The 27,978-nt window shown below is 38.4% G+C and overlaps 1 protein-coding gene and 1 long non-coding RNA gene across 2 annotated transcripts in view; one reads left to right on the top strand and one right to left on the bottom strand.

Annotated features, from left to right (window-relative positions):
* The window catches only part of LOC102398570 (regulator of G protein signaling 7 binding protein), a 105,216-nt gene that overhangs the window by 29,184 nt on the left and 48,054 nt on the right, over window positions 1-27,978 (top strand). The gene's annotated exons all lie outside the window — the stretch shown is intronic.
* Window positions 1-27,978, bottom strand: part of LOC123330523 — an 80,781-nt gene that overhangs the window by 17,383 nt on the left and 35,420 nt on the right. Inside the window, exon 2 of the long non-coding RNA XR_006546482.2 lies at window positions 12,604-12,780. This is a non-coding gene — a long non-coding RNA (uncharacterized LOC123330523). The remainder of the gene's footprint in view (window positions 1-12,603; window positions 12,781-27,978) is intronic.

Here is a 27,978-nt window from a genome sequence, read left to right as displayed (position 1 = left end):
TCTTTATCTAAACCATGCAAGCACTACCACAATTTGTTGCAATATCCTTTTTTCCTGAAGCTGAACCTGGGTTGTATCAGCCCCATGTCTGTTTTTTATAAACCAAAACAGAAAGCACTCCCTAGAACAATGGGGCTTCATCTGTAAAGCAGAGAGAGGCAGAATGGGCTTTATAAAGAGCATTTACTCTTAGAAGAAATTGTGTAAATACCTTTTCAAGTGTCAAAATAATAACCTTTTGTTTCAGGAAGTTGAATTGTTAGAGCGTCTGTGTTTGCTTTTCTAACTATTCGGAAGGCCATTTCCATTTAAAAACAATGAGTAAAAAGAGTGATGATCTAGTCTCCTACTTCACAAAGTAAAAGCATCAGCTGCTGAAATACCTCTAGAAATAATGAAACAAAATTTCTCTGTTCTCCAGTCCCAGTGGCACTGCTCTTACCTTTAGTCCACATCCGACCTTCTTCGAGGAGTCTGACCCTCCCAGACCCTACACCCTTCCTTTCCAGGCCATTCTGCTCTGGTACGTTTGAGTAGCTGGGGGTTTGTCTCACGTCTGCTATTGCGTCAGCCTCTGCTGCAGCCTGAATCACTGATTTTATCAGACAACCCCCCCCCCCAGGATTGTTCTTGGCTCTTGTGTCTCTGGATCTCTTTTCTCATAGCTTCATCCTATACACATACTGATTGAAATAGAGACCACTGCTCCTGTGTCATTGCCCCAAGACACCGCTGTTACCAGTTAATCTCTCCTCCTGCCCGAGTATCCCCTGGTTGTCATCCTTGAGAACTCTTCCATCAGTTGAAATGGTCCAATCATACCAGTTTCTCCATTGAACCACATATGTAACCCCTTCATTTCTTATCTCTTGCGTGGAACATCATCTCCTACCTGAATTCAGTTCTCTTCTTACTGCTTCTGAAATGCATTCTTTTTGTTGCCTTCTCAGCTTTAGGGAGACTGTTGTTGTTGGTGATACTGAAACTCAACCAGGATAAAATAGGCATTTTCTACCATGGTTGTATTAATGAATAAAAAGCTGTGGAAACCTCACATACTAGATGGCTCTATTTTTCAGATTTCATGGGCTTTGGAAAAACATTTCATGAAGTCCAAAAATATCTCCTAGAACAAGGATTCTCAACTTTGGTCGCATACTAGAATCACCTGGAAAGCTTTTAATAACCACTGATGCTAAGGCTACAACACACATCCATATCAGCATCTCTATGCGTGAGACTCAAGCCAGCCAGGTGATTCCAGCAGGCAACCAACATTGAGAACCACGGACCTTAAAAGTGGCAGGTTAAGGAGTTAAATAAGGAGATCATCACCTGAAATTTTCTTTTATAAATGAAATTATATACCTTCAAGAGGTCTGGATATTAAGAAAAATCTCACACCCATTCAAAGCTTTAGGCCTCTTTGTAATTTAACACACTGCAGTAAAACTGCCCCAAGTAAGAGTTGGAGGTTACTCCGATCTGTTTCTCACACCTATTTCTGAACTACAGTTACTCTTTCAACAAAGATTTACTGAGCACCTGTGTACCAGGCAGCAGGGATACCTCAGGAAATAAAGTAGATGTGATACAGTGCTACACCCTCATGGAATTTATAGAGGAGACTTGTGACAAATAAGATAACAGGCAAGATAGTTAGAAAAGTGGTACCTGTAAAAAGATGATAATATAAAAGGATAACAGGACGAGCGTGTCACATCCAGGGCAAGGGGAAGGCAGCTGGTTTGGGTGGTCAGGGAAGTCCTCTCTTTGGGGGTGATATTTGAGATGAGATTTGAATAGTAAGAGGAACTAGCCCTGCAAAGATCTGGGGCAGAGCATTTCGGGCGGGAGGAGAAGAAAGTGCCAAAACCCTGAGGCAAGAAGAAGCTTGGCGAGTTCTAGAATCTGACAGACCGGAGAGGGTGGAAAAGCAGGGCCAGGTAAGGTCAAGGAGGGAGCTAGAAGCCAACCCAGCAAGGCCTCATGAGGTAACAGATAGGAGTGGATTTGATTCAAAACTGCAGTGAAAAGCCACTGGAGAATGAGATTTGTGTTTTTAAATATGTGGGAGAAGACTTTAGAGGGCAAGAGAAAAATCAGTTGCTCAGGTAGGAGTGGCTTATTTTAGAGGTGAAGGCAGAAGGATTTCCAGATGGACTGAAGGTTGGAGAGGGTGACATGGAGGTGGGAGATGAAAGGAAAAGAGTCAAACAGGAGTCCTTTGTCTTTGGCCTGAGCAGCTGACCGGATGGGAACGCCTTGACAGGAAACAGGGAGGTCTAGGTGAGGCACACTTCGGGGAATGAGAGAGCAAAAAATGAAAAGCTCTGTTTGAACATAATAACTTTGAGATTCCTTTAGGCATCCATTAATATCCATTAGAAGCTAATGTCCATTGGAACAAGCCTGGAGCTCAGAGGAAAGGTCAGGGCTATAAATTTAAATTTGGAAATCATTGGCATGGAGGTGGTATTTAAAACTTTGGGACTGGATGAGTTCACTTAGAGAGGTAATGTAAATAGACAACAGAAGAGAACTCCGGGCTGAGCATGTTTAGAAAGAAAGGAGAGACCCAGGCAACATGACTGAGGAGGAGCCAGGAATTTAGGGTTTGACTCAAGATAAAAAGTGTCTCAAGATGGAAGGTGTGGGGACTTTCCTGCTGGTCCAGTGGCTAAAACTCTGCACTCACAATTCAGGGGGCCCAGGTTCGATCCCAAGTTGAAGAAGTAGATCCCACATGCCGCAACTAAGAGTTTGCATGTTGAGACTAAAGATTCGCCTGCGGCATCTAAGTCCCAGCACAGCCAAGTAAATACATAAACAAATATTTTTTTTTTAAAGATGCAAGATGTGATTGTTGTGTCAACTGCTACTGAAATGTCAAGTAAGAGAAGCAGGGGATTTCGTGAGAGAGAGGTTCTTGGTGACCTTGATGTGAGCAGCTGGCAGAGTGGTAGGGACAGAAGTCCAGATTGGAGGGTTGAAGAGGAAACAGGAGGTGAGGAAATGGAAACAATAGCTATTGACATGGGTGCCAAGAAGTTTTCCTGTGCCTTAGAAGCATGTATTTATCACCATCCTGATTTAGACCGTAAAGAAACCCACTCCAGTGTGCACATTTCTCTTTCAGGGTAGGTGAATACATCAGATGCCTGATCCCAGTCTCAGTGCCATATATTCAGTGCATCCCCTGGTGGGCATAATGCTGCAAAAAAACCTGAATGAATGCTTGGGATAGGATTGATTCTGCTCTCACCCCAAGAGTGAATAGCTTCTGAAGAGATGCTTCCTACCAGGCTCATCTCTCCAGCTCACCATCACAATCAAAGAGCAAAACACATGGTCAGCTTAAAAGCTATAAATAAAAGCTGATCATTAAATGACAAAAAAGCTGTCAAACATAACTTAGATATTAAATAACACAAAGTAAGACATCCTCAAATTCCTATTCATTTCTGTCTAAAACTGAACTAGATGTTTCGCCCTCCTTCTCTAGCAGATAGGAATGAACGCTTCTTCCTTTATGGAGATTAAATGGTCTTGCCAACACCAATATCAGTGTTTTAAAAGGTGAAAATCTAGTCTTTTGGAAGAAAGTCTCAGAATCAAAATGTATAACATAAAAAAGAGCCAGAGACTTAATTGCCTGGGGTATCCATTTAGACAAACCTTTGGGGTGCAGTCGTAATTGAAAAAAATACTGTGGAGATACCAAGTCTATATTTTGCAGAAAAGAATAATGTGTAACTCTCAAAATCAAAATAGTCTTGCCCTGTATAGCAGGCTTTCAGAATTGGAGTCCTAATATCCTCTTCATGTAGGGGATATCCTCATTAAATATCAAGGAACAGCCAAAAGGATGCTCATAATCTTGGAACAGGGCCACATTTAAAGACAGAAACCTATAGTCATAGCAGTAAAAACAAGGTATTTCTGATTTCTGTGGGCAAACCTCAATGGTAGCAGGACATGATGATCACAGTGAGGGAATAGAGAAATAAGAAAATTCTCAGAGGGACCTTGTGAGCATTAGATATCCTCAGAGAGGAGAACATGAAAAAAAAAATTGTGTTAACCAGGATGATTATGTTCCTTCTGGTGTTTATTGCCATGTACATTCACAGTTTAGAAAAATCCAAATAGGTTGTAGTAGTAGTATGAAAATCTTAAACCTGTTTGTACTTCTTCCTGCAGTTTATCTTTGTTCAGAGAGGGGTTGATTTTTCACCAAAGCAAGGAATATATATAAGACACTTCACATTTCAAAACAAAATGTATATGAAGCATACATGTCATCTGTCAACCAACAACACAGAACAGCTACACCTCAGCTACTGTAGGTATCCTTCCAGCTGACCTTCACTTTCTTAAGCCTGCTGGATTAAGGGAAGCTCTCCGTTTCTTCTGTAAAACCTCCTAACGCCCACACTGTTGTTGTTCTTTTTAGTTTCTAAGTCATGTCCGACTCTTTTGTGACCCCATGGACTGTAGCTCTGGACTAGGTTGCCATTTCCTATTCCAGAGGATCTTAAACTAGGGATCTAAACCATGTCTCCTGTGTCTCCTGCATTGGCAGGCAGATTCTTTACCACTGAGCCCAAAATGCCCACATTGGAAACCATCAAATACATGCTATGGACTTCTGCACACCCCCATCCAGTTGAGTTATATGCTTATCAAGAGTCAGTTATGCTGGTTTCCAAACATGTTTATGCTATAATTTTAACTTTGTAAACTGGTGAGATAGGAGGGGCAAAAGAGACCTGTTAACATACAAATTAAGTAGTTGTATACCTTAGAAAGGGACCATAAAAGTGAGCTCGTGAGAAAAAATTACTATCAAAGTAGGCGTGAACAAGACAACTGTAAAACACTAGGAACAATAATCATAAAATTTTAGGAGGATTTTGCACTTGGTGTGAATCACAAGTATTTAAGTTCTTGCTGCACTTAAATTGAAAGTAGAAATTGGAGATGATTATTATGGGTGTGGGGTTTTGTCAAATGGAGAACACTGATCAATGAATCCACATTCAAAAAGAAAACCTTAGCATTTCATCAGAAAACTGGTGGGTGACCATAAATGTATGTCTCAGCTTAAAATAACAATTTAAGATATAGAATTAGAGCTGACGTACTGGTCACCCAATTATCAGTCTCAGCAACACTGGATAAGAGAGCTTTTACTGTACCTGCTAGGGATTTTGGAGTCTCTGAGCTGTACTTCTCACTAGAAGCTTGGCTAAATCATTTATATTCAAGAGAGATATCCTAGAAGTAGGTTAGCCATGAATTTCTCTCAGTTCTATCCCTGGGTCAAGTCAGATCCCCAGAAAAGCTACCATTTTGATCTAGATTATGATGGATATTCCCTCACAGAAATATTTTAGTGTTAGACTCTTGACTTTTATCAAGAATCCATAAGAGAGATGATCATATAAAGACTATCTCTGCCTGGTCTGTCAAACTGCTATTCTAAGCTTTCTGATAGACTATTCAAAGCCTGGTACATGAAGACCCACAGGGAAGTTTCACTTTGTGTTAAATGCCTGATGGCAGCCACATGAGAAGTGTGAGAGATGAAGGGAAGGGAGGGAAATCACAGCCTTGGACATAACTGTCTCAACTGATTAATTATAAAGCTCCTCTTTCCTTCTGCTTTAACATGTTTTCATGTGGATTTATGAATTTTAAGGGTTGATAAACCTAATTAATATGCATTATTTAACCTCAACCATACATACAGCTAATTTTAATTTATATCAGTTTTAATTAAAAAAAATTTTTTTTTCAGCTTCAACAGTTAACATTTTCCAAACATTTCCACTTTATTGCCCCGACTTAATTTTTATCTTTTGAAAATTTATTTAGCTTCAGTTCAGTCACTCAGTCATGTCCGACTTTTTGCAACCCCATGAATCACAGCACGCCAGGCCTCCCGGTCCATCACCAACTCCTGGAGTTCACTCAAACTCATGTCCATTGAGTCGGTGATGCCATCCAGCCATCTCATCCTCTGTCATCCCCTTCTCCTCCTGCCTCCAATCCCTCCCACTATTAGGGTCTTTTCCAATGAGTCAACTCTTCCCATGAGGTGGCCAAAGTACTGGAGTTTCAGCTTCAGCATCAGTCCTGCCAATGAACACCCAGGACTGATCTCCTTTAGGATGGACTGGTTGGATCTCCTTGCAGTCCAAGGGACTCTGAAGAAAGAGTCTTCTCCAACACCACAGGGAGTAAAATTTTCTTTTTTGTTGTACATTTTTATAAGTTTTGACAAATGCATACAGTTATTTAAGCACCACCAACATCAAGATACAGAAGAGTTGGGACTTCCCTGGTGGTCCAGTTGGCTAGGATTCTGAGTTCTCAGTGCAAGGGTCCCAGGTTCAATCCCTGCTCAGGAAACTAGATCCTGCATGCTGCAACTAAGACCTGGTGCAGCCAAATAAATAAATAAAGTTTCTTTAAAGATACAGAAGAGTTCCATCACTCCAAAGCATTCTCTCATGCTGCCTTTCACAGTCAGTTCCTCTGGGAATCCCCAGCACCTTGGCAAACATTGATCTGTTCTTTGTCCCTCTATTATTGCCTTTGTCAAATGTCGTATAAATAGAATCACGTAGCATGTGATCTTTTAACTCTGGCTTCTTTCACTCCTCTGAGATTCTGCCTGATTCTACTTGAACATCATCCATGTCATTGAATGGTCATTCCTTTTTATCGCTCAGTAGTGTTCCATCGTACAGACATACCACCATTTATTTATTGATCAACTAAGTGAAGAACATTTGGATTATTTCCAGTTTGGGTGTTTCTGAATAAAACTGCTGCAATCATTCACATACAGGTTCTGGGGAAAACATAATTTTCATTTATTTGCAGTAAATACCAAGGAGTAGAAAGTCTGGGTCACATGACAATGATGTATTATGTATTTAGCTTTGTAAGACGCTGCCAAACTGTTTTCCCAAATGACTGTACTATTTTGCACTCCAGCCAGTATGAATAGCAATCTCTGTGCCTCCTTGCCAGCATGTAGTATTGTTAGCTTTTATTTGTTTTAGCCATTCTAAAAGCATATAGAGGTATTTCATGTTGTTAATTTGAATTTCCCTAATGACTAAGGATAGGTGAAGGCAATGGCACCCCACTCCAGTACTCTTGCCTGGCAAATCCCATGGATGGAGGAGCCTCGTAGGCTGCAGTCCATGGAGTCACGAAGAGTCAGATACGACTGAGCGACTTCACTTTCACTTTTCACTTTCATGCATTGGAGAAGGAAATGGCAACCCACTCCAGTGTTCTTGCCTGGAGAATCCCAGGGACGGGGGAGCCTGGTGGGCTGCCATCTATGGGGTCACACAGAGTCAGACACGACTGAAGTGACTTAGCAGCAATGACTAAGGATATTGAGCATCTTTTTATGTGTTTACTTTTCATCCATATCTCATCTTCAGTGAAGTGTCTGGTTAAGTATTTTGCTTAATTTTTGTTATTTTAGTCATTTGTTTTCTAAATGTTGAATTTTGAGAGTTCTTTGTATTTTCTGAATAAGTGTCTCTTGTCAGGTGCGTAATTTGAAAACATTTTTTTTCAGTCTGAGGTTTGTATTTTCAATTTCTTAACAGTGTTTTTCTGGAGAAGGCAATGGCACCCCACTCCAGTACTGTTGCCTGGAAAATCCCATGGATGGAGGAGCCTGGTAGGCTGCAGTCCGTGGGGTTGCGAAGAGTCGGACACGACTGAACCGACTTAGCAGCAGCAGCAGCAACAGTGTCTTTCACAGAACAATCTAAAAAAATTATTGATGAGCTTCAATTTATCAACCTTTTATGAATCATGATGTTGCCTTGTTTAAAACCTCTTTGTCTAATCCAAAAGAACAAGGACTTTCTCCTGTGTTTTCTTTTAAAACTTTTGCAGTTTTATGTTTTATATAAAGGTCTGTGATCCATCTTGAGCTAAGTTTTGTAAAAAGTATGATGAATAGGCTGAGTTTATATTTTTGAACACAGATGTCTAATTGTTCAAGCTCCATTTTAAGTTGATTTGCATTGTTTTAAAAAATCAGTCAAATCTAATTTTAATGATTATTTATAATATTAGAAAATTTTGAAAAATTCAGGAGAGTAAAGAAGAAATAAAATTACTCAAATATCATCAAAGAATAACTGCTAATTATGTTTTAGTATTTTTCTTGTTTTCTAAATGCCTATAACTGTACTATATAAGTTAAATGATAAGTATTTTTACCATAATATGTTCATTGCAGAATTTAGAAATTAAATAAAAAAGGACAAATATATCTTGAATATATACGTTGTTCTTTTGTCTACATATTTAATAAAATTTTACCACTTATAAATTTTTTTACATTAACAAGTCTAATAAGTTATATCCCATATCTTTAAAGTTAAGACCATGTATACCATTTTATAGGATATAATGTATCCAATCCTTTATGATTAGTTTATTTTCCATTTTTTGCCAGTTATAAATAATACTGTCAAATAATCTGTCATAAAATTTACAAATATATCTCTTAATTTCCTTAGTGTCAATTTCTAGAGGTGAAATGTGGGTCAAAGAGTATTACTATAATGACTTCCAGAAAGATTGTACTAAGTGATTTTCTTCAGATTGTCTGGGAAGCAGACACTAAGATAAAGTTAGGTGTGCCAGATATTTATTGGCGAAGACATTTGTGAAGGGTAAAGGAGCACAGGGGTTCCCAGGTGGTGCTAGTGGTAAAGAACCTGCCTGCCAATGTAGGAGACATAAGAGATGCAGTTTGATCCCTGGGTCTGAAAACCCCCTGGAGGAGGGCATGGCAACCCACTCCAGTATTCTTGCCTGGAGAATCCCCATGAACAGAGGAGCCTAGTTGACTATGGTCCATGGGGTTGCAAAGAATTAAACACGACTAAGCGACTAACACACACACAAGGGAGCAAGAGCAGAAGTACAAAGGAAAAGATTTCAGCAGGACTGACACCTATGAAAGAAGTGTGGAGGGAAGTAGGAATGGGTGAGCAGAGCCTCAGATTGCAGTGCAGCACTGGAAAAGTCTTAGCCAGGTCCATGAGCAGCCCCTGAGCAAAGAAGTCCTGCACTGGAAGGAGTGGCTGGGTTCTAGTGGCCCACTGTGCTCAGTCACCAACAGGGAGCTCTGCAGAATGTGGCGCTGCATACACACCTGGGTGGACCCCATAAGTAGAACAGCCAGAGGCCTTGAGCTTGCTGCACTGCTCACAGCACATTCTCTCCCCAGGGGCTACCATATTTACTTCCCACCAGAAGAAGGCAATAGCACCCCACTCCAGTACTCTTGCCTGGAAAATCCCATGGACGGAGGAGCCTGGTGGGCTGCAGTCCATGGGGTCGCTAAGAGTCGGATACGACTGAGCGACTTCACTTTCACTTTTCACTTTCCTGCATTGGAGAAGGAAATGGCAACCCACTCCAGTGTTCTTGCCTGGAGAATCCCAGGGACGGGGGAGCCTGGTGGGCTGCCGCCTATGGGGTCGCACAGAGTCGGACATGACTGAAGCGACTTAGCAGCAGCAGCAGCAGAAGGATGTTAACTTACTCTTAAAGCGTGGCCAGTGTATCTCATTTGAAAATAGTATCTCATTCTCTTTGTCAGATGTAGTGCAAATACAGTTCCTTAGTTTATTCTTTGTCAATCTTTTCTCTGCTAGTTCATCTTTTGATTTTTTTTTTTTACTTATAAAGAGCTTTCCTAAGTCAAAATCAGAAATATTTTCATGTATTTTTCTGTTCATTCTATTTTTAAATGATTTTTTCCTTTTTACTTCTTGTTCTAGTATATAATCTATAGTAGGCATCCATTTATTTCTAAATATTAACCAATTTTCATAGCACTATTTTAATAAATAATTTATACTCTTTCTCTCTTCTAATATGCCACATTCACCAGCAGCTTCTTATCTCTTGTATTCAGATGATATGTTAGCCAAAGAGTTGAAAGGTCAGAGTGGACCCCTGTGTATCACACATCTTACCCAAAGCCAAGCTTTACAAGTTATACACAGGGTTCTGTCAAAAACCCATCACAGACGATGCCTATTCACCTTTGGAAAAGCCTGAGTCCATCAGATGCAGCTTCCCAGAACTGCCCCTTTTTCCTGCATTAGGATATGTTTTGGTTTCAGATTAACAACTGAGTTCTAAACAATTTATGTGAACATGCTGTTCTTACACACACACACACACACACACACACAACCATCATTTTTATTTTGGGGTTCCCAGTTTTACATTTTTTTAGTTAGAAAATGCTCATATGACTACTTCCCAATCTCTAGCCAGCCATGCCCCCATCAAGCCATAAACTGCTGGTTTATTTATAATTCACAGTCTAGACAGCCCAGGTCTATGCTGCCAAAAAATGTTAGTATTTTAGATAGGGACTCTTGGGTATCTTTCTACTAATAAATACCATTAGCATGTTTATAAGTAGCTCTGGCTGAGGTCAATCGCTTTCCCCTAATAAGGAGGGCAGGAATCCCAGACCCACTGTTAACTCTTTACTTCCCATGTGAGCATCACTTGATTTACCACTAAAAGCTAACATACACAATTACTTTTGTATCCAATTTACATGTTTCTTCCAGCACCATGAATTGAATACTCTGAATTTTACCACTAGAATTCATCAGCATCTATAACATCACATTTTCATCACAAAAAATTAATGAATAATGCAAATCAAAACTACAATGAGATATCGCTTCACAACAGTCAGAATGGTCATCATCAAAAAGCCTACAAACAATAAATAAATGCTGGAGAGAATGTGAAGAAAAGACAGCTCTCCTATAGTGTTGGTGGGAATGCAAAGTGGTACAGCTACTATGGAGAACAGTATGGAGCTTCCTTAAGAAACTAAAAATAGAGCTACCATATGACTCAGCAAGCCCACTCCTGGGCATGTATCTGGAGAAAACCATAATTCAAAAAAGATACATGCACCCTAGTGTTCATAGCAGCATTATTTACAATAGTCAAGACATCAAGTAACCTACATGTCCATCAACAGATGAATGGATAAAGAAGATGTGGCACATATATACAATGGAAAATTAGTCAGCCTTTAAAAAGAATGAAATCATGCCATTTGCAGCAACATGGATGGACCTGGAGATTATCATCTATCAAGTGAAGGAAGTCAGACAGAGAAAAACAAACCTCATATGATATCATTTATATGCAGAATCTAAAAAAAAATTATACAAATGAACTTATTTGCAAAACAGAAACAGACTCACAGACTTAGAGAACAAACTTATGGTTACCAGGAGGGAAGGGTGGCAGGGAGGGACAGATTGGGAGTTTGGGATTGACATGTACACACTGCTATATTTAAAATAGATAAGCAACAAGGACATTGTATATAGCACAGGGACCGCTGCTCAGTACTCTGTGATAACTTAAATGGGAAACAAATTTGACAAAGAATAGATGCATTTATATGTATAAGTGAATCACTTTGCTGTACACCTGAAACTAACACAACATAGTTAATAAACTATAATATAAAAAAAGGAACTGAAAAAATAAACACAAAGTTATTAAGCATGTGATGCTTGTCTCTTGTACACGCCCATCCCCGTATGGCCTCGGACAGCTCTGAAGTCAGTGTTTGGGGAGAATTCCTGTATCTCATTCCAGACATCTCCTTCCATGTGGAAGTCCTTTCACTGATGTCCTATTTCTGATCCATAACAGGAGGCACATCCCCACATTGGAATGTCATAATATGCTTTGAGTGCATATGATATATCTAGAAAAATATAACTCTTGCAAGAGAACATGTCTTAAAACATAGAAAGTCTACTTAAGTGTGACCAAATACTCAAAGACCTTTATAACTGTGACCAAAGGACTTCCCATCCTATTTACTTTGCATAAGAAGCTTTAGTATAAAAGTACTAGACAACTGAGGAGAATTAACACATAGCAGAAAAACACATTGAAAATAATCATCATTTTAGAGCCAAAAATAGGGCAATGACTAGAATTTTTCTCAAAGGGTCACCCTCTGGACAAGTAAAATGGAGGAGGAGTCACTCTGTGGGCATGCACACAATACAAGGTTTATTCTAGGAAAAACGTCTGCTGGTAGACTAGAACCGTATTATCTATAGTTTGTGTATTGATTACTTAGCCAGATTGTGAGATGTTTGGGGAGCTTCCTTGTGGTAGTTTCAGCAAAGACAGAAACATTTCACTGTAAATCAGACAAAATTCTTTCAACTACAAGAGACAGAAACCAGCAGTAGACTAGTTTATGCCAAAAAGAAAATTAATTGGTGCAATAACTATGAAAGAGTTGAAGTCAGATGTAGGAAGGATAGGGACGTCCCTGTCCATTCAAGAATAACTTTCAGAATAATTGGATCCAGAACTTAAACACCATGAGGAGTTCATCCCCTCACTCAAGACCAGCTTCCTCCACCTGGAGAGAAAGTGTAAAAGAAAAAAATCCCAGATAAAGAACAGACTTGCTCCCATCCCTCAGTTAATCAGCTGGGGGCAGGCAATGGATTCTATGATGAAACAACTTACGTCTGCTGTCCACCTCTGTTAATTACTGTGTCTAGGGAAGCAGGGTCATGAAGGAAAATGCCAGATCTGTAGGAGCTGCACGGGTGGAGCAAGGAGAGGAATTGTTGCCAGGAGGTCCGTGCTAAACAAACATGACAGGTGTGGAGGGTGGAGAAAAGGGTCCTCCCTCTATGCCTCCTGTCAAGAACAGAGAAGAGGGGAGGGCAGAGGCCTTTAAGTCATGGTCTTCAATCACTATTTGTAAGTTCCGAGTTTAATTTCTGTAAGCAAAGTCTTTGGTATCTCTGTACAACAGGTAGACTTTGAATATGTGAAAAAAAAAAAAAAAACTTTTAAATATGGTTCCGCTTTCATGAATGTGAAAAAGATAATGCTTCAGACACCCCTGACTCTCTACTACTTCCGTTAGTAGCACAATTATGTGTATACACTAATAATGTTTAATATGTAGTACTTTTTAAATGGTTGACTTACCCTTCATTTAACAAGTATGAAGCCAATGTGTCAGGCACTGTATCAGGCACTGGGGCACAAAAGTGAACAGGTCAGAGCCCCTGCTTACTCTGCAGTGGGAGATGGAGAGCCTCTAACAGGTGATGATATTTCAGTAACACACATGTCATCTGAGGGGTAAACATAGGGTGTATTGTATCTCACAGGGATGGATGGCACTTAATGCAAGTTAGGGATTTTAGGGAGAATCTGCCAAAGAAAATTATGTTGCTATCTGAGACTAAGTAAGTATAGCAGTTGGAGAGGATAAATGAGAAAAGTGTGGCTTCCAGTGGAAGAGCAGGTGCAAAGGCCCTGAGATGCAAGAAATGATGTCACATCTTAGAACTGAAAGTAGTTTTAATATAAGGCTGTAGTGTAGTAATCAATGAGCAGGAGAGAGATTAGACTGAAAACGTAATCTAGAACCATGTTGTAAGCCATATAAGCAGTTGAATTTTATCCTAAAGGTAATGGGGAGCCATTGAAGAGTTTTAAGCAAGGAATAATATGATCAAGTTGGCATTTTAGAAAGTTTACTCTGGAGGTAGGGGGCTGGATCAATATGTGGAAGGATGTGGAGCTCATCCCCTCTCATGAATCTGTCAATTATACATATATATGGAACAGTTCTCACAGAGTACTTGTGGAAAGTTCACTTTGGCCCAACTGTGGAGAATAACTTGGAAGGGGGTCTAAATTTAGGAAGATGTTAGTGTGGTTTATGTAGCGATGTTAAACTGAACTCTGTTAATGTAGTGAAATGGAAATAAGCAGAGGAAACTGAGTATAACTCAAAAGATAGAATCAAAGTGGTTAACAGCATCTGAGGAAAGAAAGGGGAATGCATTAAGAATAACCCATAAAATTCTGGCTTGGTCATATGATTGATCAGGGGTATCATTCATTGAGGTAGGGAATACAGGAGGGAAAGATTTGAGGGCAGGGTCAAACTAGGAGCACCTTTGGGAAATCAAAATGGAAATGCCTAATGGCTGTTAGATACGTGAACCTGGACTTCAGTAAGTGGACTCGGCTGAAAGTAAACATTACAAATATAAATGGAAGTAGTGGGGACAGGTAAGGTGGGTCATGAAGAGTGTATAATATAATGTGAGATGACTTGCCTCTTGAGAAACCTGTATGCAGGTCAGGAAGCAACAGTTAGAACTGGACATGGAACAACAGACTGGTTCCAAATAGGAAAAGGAGGACGTCAAGGCTGTATATTGTCACCCCCCTTATTTAACTTCTATGCAGAGTACATCATGAGAAACGCTGGGCTGGAGAAAGTACAAGCTGGAATCAAGATTGCCAGGAGAAATATCAATAACCTCAGATATGCAGATGACACCACCCTTATGGCAGAAAGTGAAGAGGAACTAAAAAGCCTCTTATGGAAGTGAAAGAAGAGAGTTAAAAAGTTGGCTTAAAGCTCAACATTCAGAAAATGAATATCATGGCATCTGGTCCCATCACTTCATGGGAAATAGATGGGGAAACAGTGGAAACAGTGTCAGACTTTATTTTTCTGGGCTCCAAAATCACTGCAGATGGTGACTGCAGCCATGAAATTAAAAGACGCTTACTCCTTGCAAGGAAAGTTATGACCAACCTAGATAGCATATTCAAAAGCAGAGACATTACTTTTCCAACAAAGGTCCGTCTAGTCAAGGCTATGGTTTTTCCTGTGGTCATGTATGGATGTGAGAGTTGGACTGTGAAGAAAGCTGAGTGCCGAAGAATTGATACTTTTGAACTGTGGTGTTGGAGAAGACTCTTGAGAGTCCCTTGGACTGCAAAGAGATCCAACCAGTGCATTCTGAAGGAGATCAGCCCTAGGATTTCTTTGGAAGGAATGATGCTAAAGCTGAAACTCCAGTACTTTGGCCACCTCATGCGAAGAGTTGACTCATTGGGAAAAACTCTGATGCTGGGAGGGATTGGGGGCAGGAGGAGAAGGGAACAACAGAGGATGGGATGGCTGGATGGCATCACTAACTCGATGGACGTGAGTCTGAGTGAACTCCGGGAGTTGGTGATGGACAGGGAGGCCTGGCTGTCCTGTGCTGCGATTCATGGGCTCACAAAGAGTCGGACACGACTGAGCAACTGAACTGAACTGATTGCCTGGGCAGGATCTTGAGGGACATCAAAATTAAGGACAGACAGATAGAAGAGCCAGAACAGGGACTAACAAGCAACACCCTGAGAGGTAGGAGTGAAACCAAGTGAAACAGCATAACAGGAGCAAGGATGAGGGTGTCAAGGGAAAGGAAACCAAGAATGGGGAATGCTCCAGAGAGGTCATAAAATCATGGAAAATAGTCCATTCGATTTGATAGCAGGAATAGTAGGGACCTTGGAAAGGGTGATGGGGTAGGGGGAGGAGAGTGATTAAATCAAGTGGTTGAGAGATTAGAAATAAAGTGAATACACACATCTTTGAAGGAACTTTGACTGTAAAGGGAAGGACAGAGAGAGGCAGGTACTGGAAGGGGACACGGGATGAAGAATTCTTTTAAGCTGGAAGAACCTTCAATATATTTATTCTAACTTTCTACAGTAACAACAGAATTTTTTGTCATATGAGGTGGAACAGTGAGTTAATACACTCATCTTAAGTGTATAGTTTATGCAGTTCCTACATGTGAATACACCTGTGAACCACCATCTACATCGGCAAGTAGAACATTCCCAGCACCCCAAAAATTCCCCTCATACCTTTTCTCACTCAACCTCATTCCCCCAATGCTAAATAACCACTATTGTAGGTATCACCATTGATTACTTTTATCAGTTCTTAGAGTTCATGCAAATGAAATCATACAGCATATCTGTGATATGTATCCATGTGTTGCATGTAGGACGAATTTCTTAAATTGAGTATAATATTACATGGTAGGAATGTACCACGGTTTATCCACTTTCCAGTGTGGGGCTATTATGAATAAAGCTGCTACGAATATTCTTGTATATGTTTTGGTAGACATACATTTTCCATTCTCTTGGGGAAATGCTGAAGAGTAAATGCCAGATCATAGACTAGGTGTGTATTTAGCTTGAGTAAATAGAGCCATGTATTTCTTGAAAGGGGGTAGTACCAATCACACTCCCAAGATCAACATATAGAAATTCCTCTCACCAAAGCTAGGTATTGGCTGTCTTTTTAATTTTAGCTTTCTGGTGAGCAGACATTTTGAAAGTCAGGTTTCCTGAGGTTACAAACCACAGCTTCTCAGCTGGTACTCATAAAAATTGCAAAGCATTTTATCTTAAGTATTTCCCATCATTGGCTACTGCCCCTCAGTAAACCAAATCTAATATTAAAAACATGTAAACATAAGTCAGGATGTTTCATAAGAAAAAAGTAATTTAATTCTCCTTTAAAGTTAGCTAAATTATAACATAATGATCAGGAAAATCCTGTCAGAAAGAATCTTAGTCCTAATTATGAAGATGTTGGAAATATTGCCATCCAATGTACTAGTAAGAACAGAGTGGTTTCTGTGATGATAGAAATTATTCACTGATACATCAATTCCAATTTACATTCTGTATAAGTAGTAAGTTTGGAGATAATGGCTCTGTTTCCTCATTTTCATTTAAATGAACTATATTTGAAATCATCACTCACTATGATCAGAATTATAGACTCTGCTATTTTGAAGAATACTAGTGAGTCTTTTGGGGGGAAAATAATGAAATAGAATAAATGGTGGACATAAAATTGAATACTGATTATTTTGTAATCACAATCTTCCCCTCTCTTTGATGCGGTTTCTATTTGATTCAATATCTGAAACCTGACAAAGAAAATAACTGTATGACACTTAAATAACATTACCTGTATGATTTATGGTTGCTTTACATAAAAGCTTGTTCATGTTAGTATTACACACAGGATTGGTTGTCAATATCATCACCTAATAATTTACTTAATTTTCTCAAGTGTCATGGTAGATCTATTAAGGAATCTGTTCAAAATTTTACCAAAATAAGAAGGGTTACAGATTTAAGTGTAAAACTTGATAAAAGTACTGGAAAATAATAGAGATACACTTTCATATAATTGTAATGGGAAAGGCCTTTCTAAAAATGATACGAAAGCCAAGACCACATGTAAAATGTTTGACACATTTAAAAATTTTAAAGTTTTAAATTTGTATATGTGAGTAAAATAGTATCACATAGTAATAGACACATTCAGAATGTGAAACATTTTACTGGACAGCTGTTCTGGTCTCTTCAAAAATGTCAGTGTTGTGGGAGAAAAAAGATAAGGGACTGTTGTAGATTAAAAAGAGACAAAAAAGACCTAACCTGTATGATAAGCCCTCACTTATTCCTGGTTTAAATTTTTTTTTAAGTTTTTAAAAACTATTGACAAAATTTGAAAACATTATTAGATACTATTAAGAATGCTTTGTATTAACTATAAAGTTAATTTCTTAATTTCTATAGCTGTTTATTTTGCAATTAAAGGGAAAACATACTAAGAAAAATATACTGAGAAAAATATTTTCAACAAATGTTTTTGAAATAAGATAATAACTTACTTTTATGACTTTAACAAATTAGTAAAAAATAAAAATACTTTGTGAATAAACTAAGCAAAGGATGCAAAATTACAAATAATGAAAGGAGAAGTGATCAGAAAACTTACGGAAACATTTTCTAATTTCTTGGTAATCAAAGAAATGAAAATTAGGTTGTCAAGATCAAAAAATTATAAATCTATATTATCATAAATAGCTGGTAGAGAACATGAATCAGTTTAAAGTTGATGGATGTCTATTTAGCAACATTTATTAAAAGCCTTAAAAGTATTCCTGCCTTTCATATAGTGCCTGTTGGCCATTTGTATGTCTCTTTTTGAGAAATGTCTCAGCATTATTTTTCATCAGAGAAAGACAAATCAAAATCATGATGAGATATCACTTTACATCTGTTACTATGGCTAGTATCAAAAGACGTGGAAATAATCTAATTATCTATGGATGCATGAACAGATAAAGAAAATGTGACATGTAACATTACTTATCATATATACACATATGGGGCTTCCCCAGTGGCTCAGACGGTAAAGAATCTGCCTGCAGTACAGGAGACCTGGGTTTGATTCATGGGTCAGAATGATCCCCTAAAGAAGGAAATGGCAACCCAACTCCAGAATTCTTGCCTGGAGAATTCCATGGACAGAGGAGCCCGGTGGTCTACAGTTCATGGGGTCGCAAAGAGTCAGACACAACTGAGCAACTAACACTTAGTATAAACACACACACACACACACATAAAGGAATATTATTCAGCATCAAGAAAGAAAGAAGGAAATTCTGCCATTTACAATAACATTGATGAACCTAGAGGACATTATGTTAAGTATAATAAGCCAGCCAGTATTCTTGACTGGAGTATGCCATGGACAGAGGAGCCTGGTGGGCCCTATAGTCCACAGGATCTCAGAGAGTCAGACACGACTAAGTGACTAATGCTTTCACTAACATTCAGACCATAATTTGAACATTCCTCATCTTATAAAACAAACACACTTTTAAATATATTAAACATGAAGCAGTCTAAACCTATCAAAATAATATTTTCCAATGCAATTAGATGAGAGGAAAATCATATCAGCAATTTCTCAAACCAAATGCTCACTGAAATGATGTTTTTTTTTGTTGAAACCCCAGTCTTTACCATCTAGTCTCTGTATTGAGCTTTCCATCTGTCACTCTCATTCTAGAACGTGCCCCCTTTGGCCAACATAGTAGTAAAATGTATTTAACCTGACATCCTCATATTAAGTTTATTAGTGTGCTCAGCAGTATCAAGTTAGTATCTCCATGTCTGATATCTTACAAGCTTGATCTTTTCTCTTGACTCAGAATCTGAATATGGACCTTTGTCAAGTATTTTGGTTTTTAGTCTAAGCATCTCTTCATCTCTTATCTACAGAATTCAATTTCCTTATTTTAAAGTATGCCTTAAAGCAAATTACCTCCACACACTATAAACTATGCTTTTGATGATCACAAAATATTGATAATGTGGTCTAATATAAAAAGTATACTCCCTAAATAGAAGTTCCCCAGATTATATTTTAATGTATACATATCAGAAATTTTCCTTTTTCTTATTTTTAACTCCCTTTTTTCTATCAATTCTGATTACTTTTCCTAAGCAGTATTTTCTGAATAGCCTTCCAAAATTAATTCAGTTTTAAGCCTATATTAGCTATCCATACTCCTGACATTTTTGGACTATTTGGCCTTTCATGTAGAATGTATTTTACTGCATTCCAGGAGGTGGGGCAGGGGTCCTTTTTCTTTTCCTTTTTTTTAAAATCTTCCCTCCTGCCCTTATTTTTTTGTCTTTGCATTAATTTCTCAAAGAAGCAGGATTTTTCTTTGCTTTTGCAAAATGAAAATTTTAAAATATAATTGGCCTAATATTCTTCATTTTTAATTTCTTCTCCACATGAAGCAGTTATGTGACCTGACTCAACATAATCAGGAATCAGAATTTCTGATTATTAAGTTTTAATTTCTTCACTATTAATTTCTTCTATGCATGAGGCAGCTATGTGACCTGATTCAACATAATCAGGAATCAGAATTTCTTCTCTGTGCTCTACATCAACTTCTCTCACTTGGGTCTGAATTTAAACTGAGGATTTTTCTAGACTTTTAAATGTTGCTTTTTTTCTTTTAACGTGTCTGTTGACTATTTTATTTGGAGCCTTTTAATTCTGTTTTGAAGTAACATGGTAATGGTACTCAGATAATTTTAAATCAGAGTATTTTTGTTTCAAGTCTCATTGTTCAAAGAGAAATAAATGATCAGGATTCATAGTCTCTTAATGATGGATTCCATGGAAGAATCAATGTCAAATTAAAACCTGTAAACATAACACTTTAATGCTAGTTCTTATATTAATGACTCTCTGACACTCTTTTTTCTTTTTTTGGTCTTCTCTTTTTGGAGCTTCACAGTTAGTCTTACAGATGACCTAGTATTAGCTGAATTTATAAACTTTCCTCCCTTCCTCTATCTTTCCCACCCTCCCTTCTTTTCTTCCTGTTTTCGAAACAGCAGCCACACAGCATGCCTGTATCCAGTGTTTCCTGTCATAGAAACAGCCTGGATTCTGGAGGCAGTGTTCTAGTCTGAAGCTTAGTAGTTCTGTGACCCCTGAGAAAGTAACCCAAACTTGGTTTCTTCATCTTTAAAATGTTAATAATGACAGAGACTATATATAAGATCGGGTGAGATAATTTGTGTCTTCTGTGTTAGAAAACACAGTTTCTTGCACAGGGCTAGACAACTCTAAAGCGTCAGATAAGATGTTTAAAATATGACAAACACCCTTTTAAATGTCTGAGAGCACAAGAAAGTCAGAGAGATCTCCAGGGTCAAAAAATTAAGAAAGAATTACAAGTAGGGTGGTAGGTAGCATGGACTGATCTGATGGGTTTCCTGGGGGAGTTTGCTAGTTCCATTATCAAGGAGCTTGCAGTTTGATAGTTTTATGGGGACAGGAATTAGAAATGAGATATCCACCTAGAAAGTCATGAGCTGAAAGTCTACTCTTTGATCCTCCAGATTCACTCTTTTACACCTGTATCACTGGCCTCCCTTGCTCCGTGTCTTCTAGTTGAGCTTAGTCAACAGGGAACCCTGGCAAAAACCTGGAGAAAGGTGAAATCAAGGTATCTATTCTCCTGTTTCCCTCCCTATGAGGTCGTTTTGAACTGGCTGCTGCTGCTGTTGAACTGGCTGTGTCCCATAAAACCAAGTCACCTGTTCTATCCAAGGAAGCTGCACTGTACCACTCTCTCAGGTCCCAAGAACCTCTCTCTCCTCTCGACTTAGTGCTGATGAGTGGTGCTCTGCAGTCAGCCTTAAGTTCCCATTTACCACCCACACCTTTTTATTTTAATCAATCCTATGTAAATAAATGCTTCTCAAACCATCCATTTGCTTCCTATTGGGATTCTGGTAAAAACTAAAATACTCAAAAGGGCTACATGTTTAGTGAAAAGGTAGTCCAAGGAAAATGTACCCCCAAAACAAGAAGATAACTGGGATGTTTACGTGACTTGTTCTCCTAAGAAATTATAACTACATTTTACACTACTATTGTAGTCCAAAAGCAATATTTTTCAGGAATCTACAAAGTCCTGTGGAAAATGAGATCACAGGTTTAAATTGTAAGACACAAAGAACCTCACAAAGGTAGCGTAACATGCAAAATAAATAGTAGGGTTTTAACCCTCCAAGAACTTTAGTTAATAGCATTATCTGATAATGACTTAGAGTAAGCATGTCTTAAATCATTAAAGGTACAAAAAGAAATTAAAAACATGGGACAAAAGAGGGTATGTAGAAAGACCGAGTATATTTGTAAAAGAAATCATTCCAGAAATGAAAAATATGATCCTTAAAATGAAAACCTAATGCATAGATGATATACAGCTAAAAAGAGATAAGCAGAGAGGATCTAAGGAAAATGACAAGAACGCAACAGAGAAAAGTACAGAAAATACAAAAGAGTGTTAAGATATTAAGGCTAGAATGAGATGGCCCAATATATTTCTAGTAGAAGTATTAGGAAGAGGAAATAGATTGGAGTGGTACCATAGGATCCCATGGGAAAAGGAAGACCTTATGAACAACCAGCAAGAGAAGACCTTACCTACAGAGGAACTACAATTAAGCTGAAAGCGGGTTTCTCCACAACAAAAATTGAGGCCAGATGCTAATGAAATAAAATGTATAGCAAATCATAGACACTCAGCAAATAAGCAAAAAAATCTTGCAACACCTCTCAGTGGATTGCTTCCTCGTGAATTGAATGAGCTTCGTATGTTATACAAACATATTTGTCTTTTGGCTCGGTGCAATCACTGTTTGCATCCTTCTTTGTTTTAATACTAGTTTTATACAGTCGAATCTGTTAATTTTAACTAAAGTTGTGTTAAACCTCAAACAAGAAACTGTAAGTAAAAATGCAGAAATATTTTAATGCTTATTTAAAAATACAATGGAAAAATCGTACTGAAATTCTAGGAGATACAAATTAGGGGAAAAAAAAAGAATATATAAATTTAGTAGGAACTGTGGCCAGAAGAAATGAAACATATTGCATGGGATTTATAGCGAAGACTTCAGCCAAAAATGGGCAAAGGGCATAAACACATAATTGCAATGAGCAAAATCAAAGGAAAATATTCAACTCTGCTAATATAATAGTTGAAAAAGCACATGGTAAAATGATATATAGAGTTTTGCACACTGTAAATTAGCAAAATGTCAAAAAATGATTACATCCAGTTTTGGTAGTTCAGTGGTGAAATTGGTATGCTTATAATAATGCTGGAAGCATAGAAATTTAGATTTACATAATTAAAATTAAAAATTCAGGAAGGGTTGGGAGTTTGGGATTAGAAGATGTCAACTATTGTATTCAGGATGGATAAACAACAAGGCCCTAATGTATAGCACAGGGAACTGTACTCAATATTCTGTGATAAACCTTAGTGGAAAAGAGTATGAGAAAGAATGTATATGTGGTATAATTGAATCACTTTGCTGTAAAGCAGAAATTAATACAACATTGTAAATCAATTATGCATCAATAACATTTTTTAAAAATTAAAAGTTCAGTTCCTCAGCCACACTAGTCTACTTCAGGGGCTCAGCAGCCACATGAACTGACTGGCTACCACACCTTTCAGCCCAGAAGGCTATTTCCATCATTGCAGGAAGTTCTGAAGAACAATGCCACTCTAGAAGACAGTCATAGGAGAATTGATGGTTGGTTGAATATGTAACACTTTCCTTGTACTTGATGCCGAATTGTTCTCCAATGAGTCTCCCATTGCTACTTGCACACTGCTCCAATTCCTCTTAAACACTTGGTATTTTCAGACTTTTATTTTTCTATCTAATGGGTATAAATTAATAGAGCTCACTGATTTAAATTAGCATTTTCCTGATTACTAATGAGGTTGAGGACTTTTAAAGGATTTATTGTACTTTTGTATTTCCTCTTCTGTGAGTTTCCTACTCAAATTTTTCCCTCATTACTGTGTTGAAATTATTTAACATGAGAAAATGTTTATGATAAAATGATGTTTTAAAAAAAGAAAGGAACACAAAATTGGCCTATGATTATTTTAAATGAGTAAAAGCAAAAATCTAGATAGTCAAAGTTTGGGGAATTTGTCACAAAAGTTAAGTTAGATACAGTAAGATGTGGGATTTGAGAATAATTTGTTTTTCATCTAAAAATGATTTTAACATTGTCATAATACTGTTTTCTCATTTTCAAAGAACAAACAAATGTAATATTGCTTGATGCTTGGGGAAATTGCCTGACAACTTCTGACTAAATCTTCATCTTGGCTCCATGTAGACTGAGTGATTCTTTTTCTTTGTTCTTGCTATTATTTTTGACATTGTTCCTTTCTGGTAGAACACTGCATGCCTGACCTGAAATCTCTGTGTGTCCCTGTGTGTGTGTGTAAGAAGCAAGGATAGAATGGTGAAAAAACATAAACATTTCAAGATTTGTATCCTTAATTAGACAGCATGTTTAAATTGCAGCAGAAATTGCCTTTCATACTTCACAGTAAAGGGAGATGAATGTGTGTATATCACTCAGAGACTTCACATATTCATGTTTAGAAATGTAACTTAAGCACACACTAGTCAAAGATATCAACTCGGGAAGGGAATAACATTCTTTACAAAGAGGACCAGCAGTGTCTATAAAAAGCAAAAACAAGACAGAGAGAAACGGTCATGTAAAAATGAAGTAGAAGTTAATTCCTGTCCACCCAAACCCCTGGGAAAGAATGGGCTGTATTCCATGTTTCACTGCCGCTTTAACAGCCAACATGCATAGCCTTCCACCAGTGAAAGGTAGTTAAGTTTCCAAACAGAGTTGTCCCCACTGGTCCTTTCCCTGTGTCTTCATGTCAGCCAGGCTTCTATTCTTCCATTTCCTGGCTGGATTTCCGGTTTCCCTGTTACACTCCACTGAGGAATGTTCCCCACCCTCATGCAAGTGCTCTTTGCAGTAGGTCCAGAGAGCACAACCAGGATTTTTACCTTTTGTGAGGACAGATAGAAGCTGTATTTTTACTTTGTACTGAAACTGCAGGCCCCAGTCCATGCTGCAGCTTCCTGTCTCTCAAGCAGTTTTCATCAGCCATAGGCATGTTGGGTTTCTGTTATGAATCTCTGGGATATTAGTAATGTGAGCTGGAACATACTTTTGTGTGTTCCCTACCTTTCCCACTAGCTTCCACATGAGCAAGAGGCAGAGGTTATCCTCCTTGCCTTTGATCAGAATTGTTTCACTTTCCAGTCGTCTCAGCATTTGAGTGCTTCACTAACTCATACACTAATTTGTAAAGTCGCTGCATTTCCTTTGATTTGCAATAAAATGTCAGTTCATATTAAGAGTGTTGCGACATGAGTTCAAAGATAAGAAAGGAAAGAAGGCCAAAATGAAGCCAAACTTTTAAAACAGGATGTTTTTAAAATTAGGATAAAACCTTGCCCAGTAAAACCTGGAGAGCCAACCAAACAGGATTTGCAACTTGAATGCACACCCTCCAGGAGGCCTCTCAGAAGAATCTGCCAAGCCATGTTTGGCTTCTCAGGGGTGCTTGCCATGTGGGGTGCTGTATCACTGCAGTCCTGGGACCTCCCATGGCCTTCCATCTGCTTAATTTTGAGCTAAGATGTGGGTTTGGATTCCTTAATGTGTATCTGGAATATTATCTGAAAACATTTTTCTTTCTGTGGGCTTGGAATGTACTTACATGTTTATTGAAGCTTCTCTTTGGCTTAATGTAATCAGCTCCATGGCTGAGTGTTATGATTTGGGGGTACCCTATAGGGTCATCTGCTTTAAATATCAGCCTTACCATTGGCCAACATCATTACTGCTTCTTTCTTTGGACACTGGATACTTTCCCTAAAGAGTAAGGCTGTCTTAGGTTAACCCGTTGCTTCTCAAAGTGTGTTTCCTGGATCAGCTGGGAACTTATTAGAAATCAAGTGATCAGGCCCCAACCCAACCTCTAGGGATGAAGCCCAGCTTTCTGTGGTTTAATAAGCCTTTCAATTGATTCAAATGCACATTAAAGTTTGAGAACCTCTGGGCTTACCCTCTGGGCTTCAAAGTGTATGCTAGATGATCTGAAGGAAAATATTATAACTTTATATTTTATGATCTCTTTTTCTAATCTTGATTTCTTTATATTTTAATATACCCAGTACATTAATACATTAATGTATCATTTATCAACAAATGTATGTACAGTAAGAGTGCATGCTTAATTTTTTTATAGCTAGGGATGCATGGTATGCAAAGTGTGAAGACTGCTTGTTTAAGTATAACTTTTTAAAATTCTTATGGTCTAAGTCAACTGAGCCACTAGCCATCAACAATGTCATATATTTGCATTAATATATTTATCTCACTGCTCACTTCTGAAATGCTTTGCAAATAATTTATAGTGTTCATTTCTCCTCCTGTGCAGAGAGCTCTCACATTTCCAGTAATGTGGTAAAAAGAGGGCTCTGCGTTGCATGCTGGAGCCTTTTTCCTTCTCTATGAGCAAAATAAGAGAATAGTGACGGCCCCTGAACAGCATCAAGGGCATCTCCTATCACCTCACCCCACCCCTGCCAGTCCATCCATTTTTGTGTGTCAGGAAAGAGCACAGGAATCCAGAAAGAGGATTCTATATGCAATATTTAACATGCCCTTTCCCCACTCTCTTTGCTCTGCTTAGGTGGAGTGACCCCTGGGGGTTAGGGGACACACAGAACTCCCTGGCGGTTCCCCCCGCGCCCCCACATATACCAGCTTGCGCTAGCCTGGCATGCCTCCTGTCTTGTACACTTATGCTCCTATTATGTTATGCATTTCTGTGAGCAAAGCAGAAAATATCACGGTGCATTTATTATAAATGGAAAAACTGAAGAACTAGGAGTAGAGCCAACAAGTTACAACAATTTAGGGGCTGAACAAAGAAAATGTAGAAAAAAATTATTTCACTCCTAGCATAATATTTTACATAAAATATGATTGCGATAACAATGCGTGAGACCAGTGACAAAGATATAAATACAGTTTGGTTCCTGAGCACTCAGTGCTGGTAATATGAAGCAGTTAAAAGCATAAATACAGATTTGAGTCTTATCACTCTGTTTACTAATTATGTGACCTTGAGGAAGTTCCTTAACCTCTCTTAAGCCTCATTTCCTTCTATTGGTAAATTAAGGATAAGGACACAGTAAGTACCTCATAGACTATTGGGACAATTAAATGAGATCTAAGTGCTTGGCATGATATCGGGCAACCAGCAACCCCCCAGTAAATGTTCCATTTTATTGCACTTTGTAATCAAATGCCAAGAAATAATAAAGTGAATTCCTACCCTGTGACAGTGAAGCCTACAACCCAGTGTTTCTTCCTAGCTAAAGGTTAATGATCTTACATAATTCATACTATTTTGAAAATTTAAAGTAATGCCTCTATTGGAGAGACTGACCTAAAGATTTGTTAATCACTCTCTCCTCCTGCCCATCTGTCTGTCTGCCTGGAAGAGCTATTTCTGTTCTTGAGCTAACTATTGGCAGGGGTGCAGAGTCCTTTTCTTCTGTTTCACCTAATGGCACATTATACTTCATCATTAAGAAAGAAAAAAAAAATTACATCTAGATCTCCACCACGGAGCCATTAAGTTGAAAACTTGATGGCAATAAAATGATACCACATCAAGGAAGAAATAAAAGACTGCAGGTTTTCTGTCACTGTTCAGAGAAATTAATGTGTCTTAGAGGAGACTTCACAATATGTTATCATCAAATAAAAACACCATAGGATAATAATGGGGGTTTCTATGAACTCTTTTTTAAAAAGTAATGCTTTCCTTTTTATCCCCCAGCTCCACCTTTTGTTAATAGAAAGAAATGGATAAATATTATTTGAATTATTAATAGGAAAAAAACCTGTAACAAAATTGTAAAGATGTCTAGGCAGTATGTGCAGAACTGCTTCCCTGGAATACTTCCCTTATTTATCTGTACTTGTTATGACCATATAACTCCCATATATTATTTCACTTAAATCTTTTCAATAATGCTGTAGATTAGGTGTGTTAGTTGCTCCGTTGTGTCCGACTCTTTGCAACACCATGGACTGTAGCCTGTCAGTCTCTTCTGTCCAGGTGATTTCTCCAGGCAAGAACACTGGAGTGAGCTGCCATTTCCTCCTCCAGGGGATCTTCCCGACCCAGGGATTGAACCCAGGTCTCCTGCATTGCAGGCAGATTCTTTACTGTTTGAGCCACAATTAGGTATTACCATCCTAATTCAGTTTTTAAAGCACTGAGAGGTTCAGAAAGTTGTCCAAGATCACATAGTTACAAGTAATGAAATCAGGATCTAAACCCAGAACTGTTTGATGCAGGACCACTTATGCTTTATATGGAGGCTGGAATGTGGCCTTTATGTTAATATTTTTCCTTCTTTAAAAAAACATGAACTACTGTAGTAAAGTGAGCTCTACTCCTCCTCTGACTACAGAGTCCACTTTATTACAGTAGTTTTACTACCCACATTCTCCTTCACTGACTTGACCACTCTGAAATTATTAGCCTTGCCCCTATGAGAACACTCCAGGTAGCACATGGACTCACATGGTCAGCCTCCAGCATCCAGTTTGCTTCATATCAGCAAACATGGATTGAGAGCTGTGAATGAGCCAGGCACTCTGCTATGTGCTTGCTTGTTTGTTTTGCAACACCATGAACCATAGCCCGCCAGGCTCCTCTGTCCATGGGGTTTCTCAGGCAA

The sequence above is a fragment of the Bubalus bubalis genome, chromosome 19 (genome assembly GCF_019923935.1).
Source record: "Bubalus bubalis isolate 160015118507 breed Murrah chromosome 19, NDDB_SH_1, whole genome shotgun sequence".
In the NCBI taxonomy this organism is placed as follows: domain Eukaryota; kingdom Metazoa; phylum Chordata; class Mammalia; order Artiodactyla; family Bovidae; genus Bubalus; species Bubalus bubalis.
The sequence above is the reverse complement of the archived record's forward strand: the minus strand, read 5'-3'. Positions and strand labels throughout refer to the sequence as shown.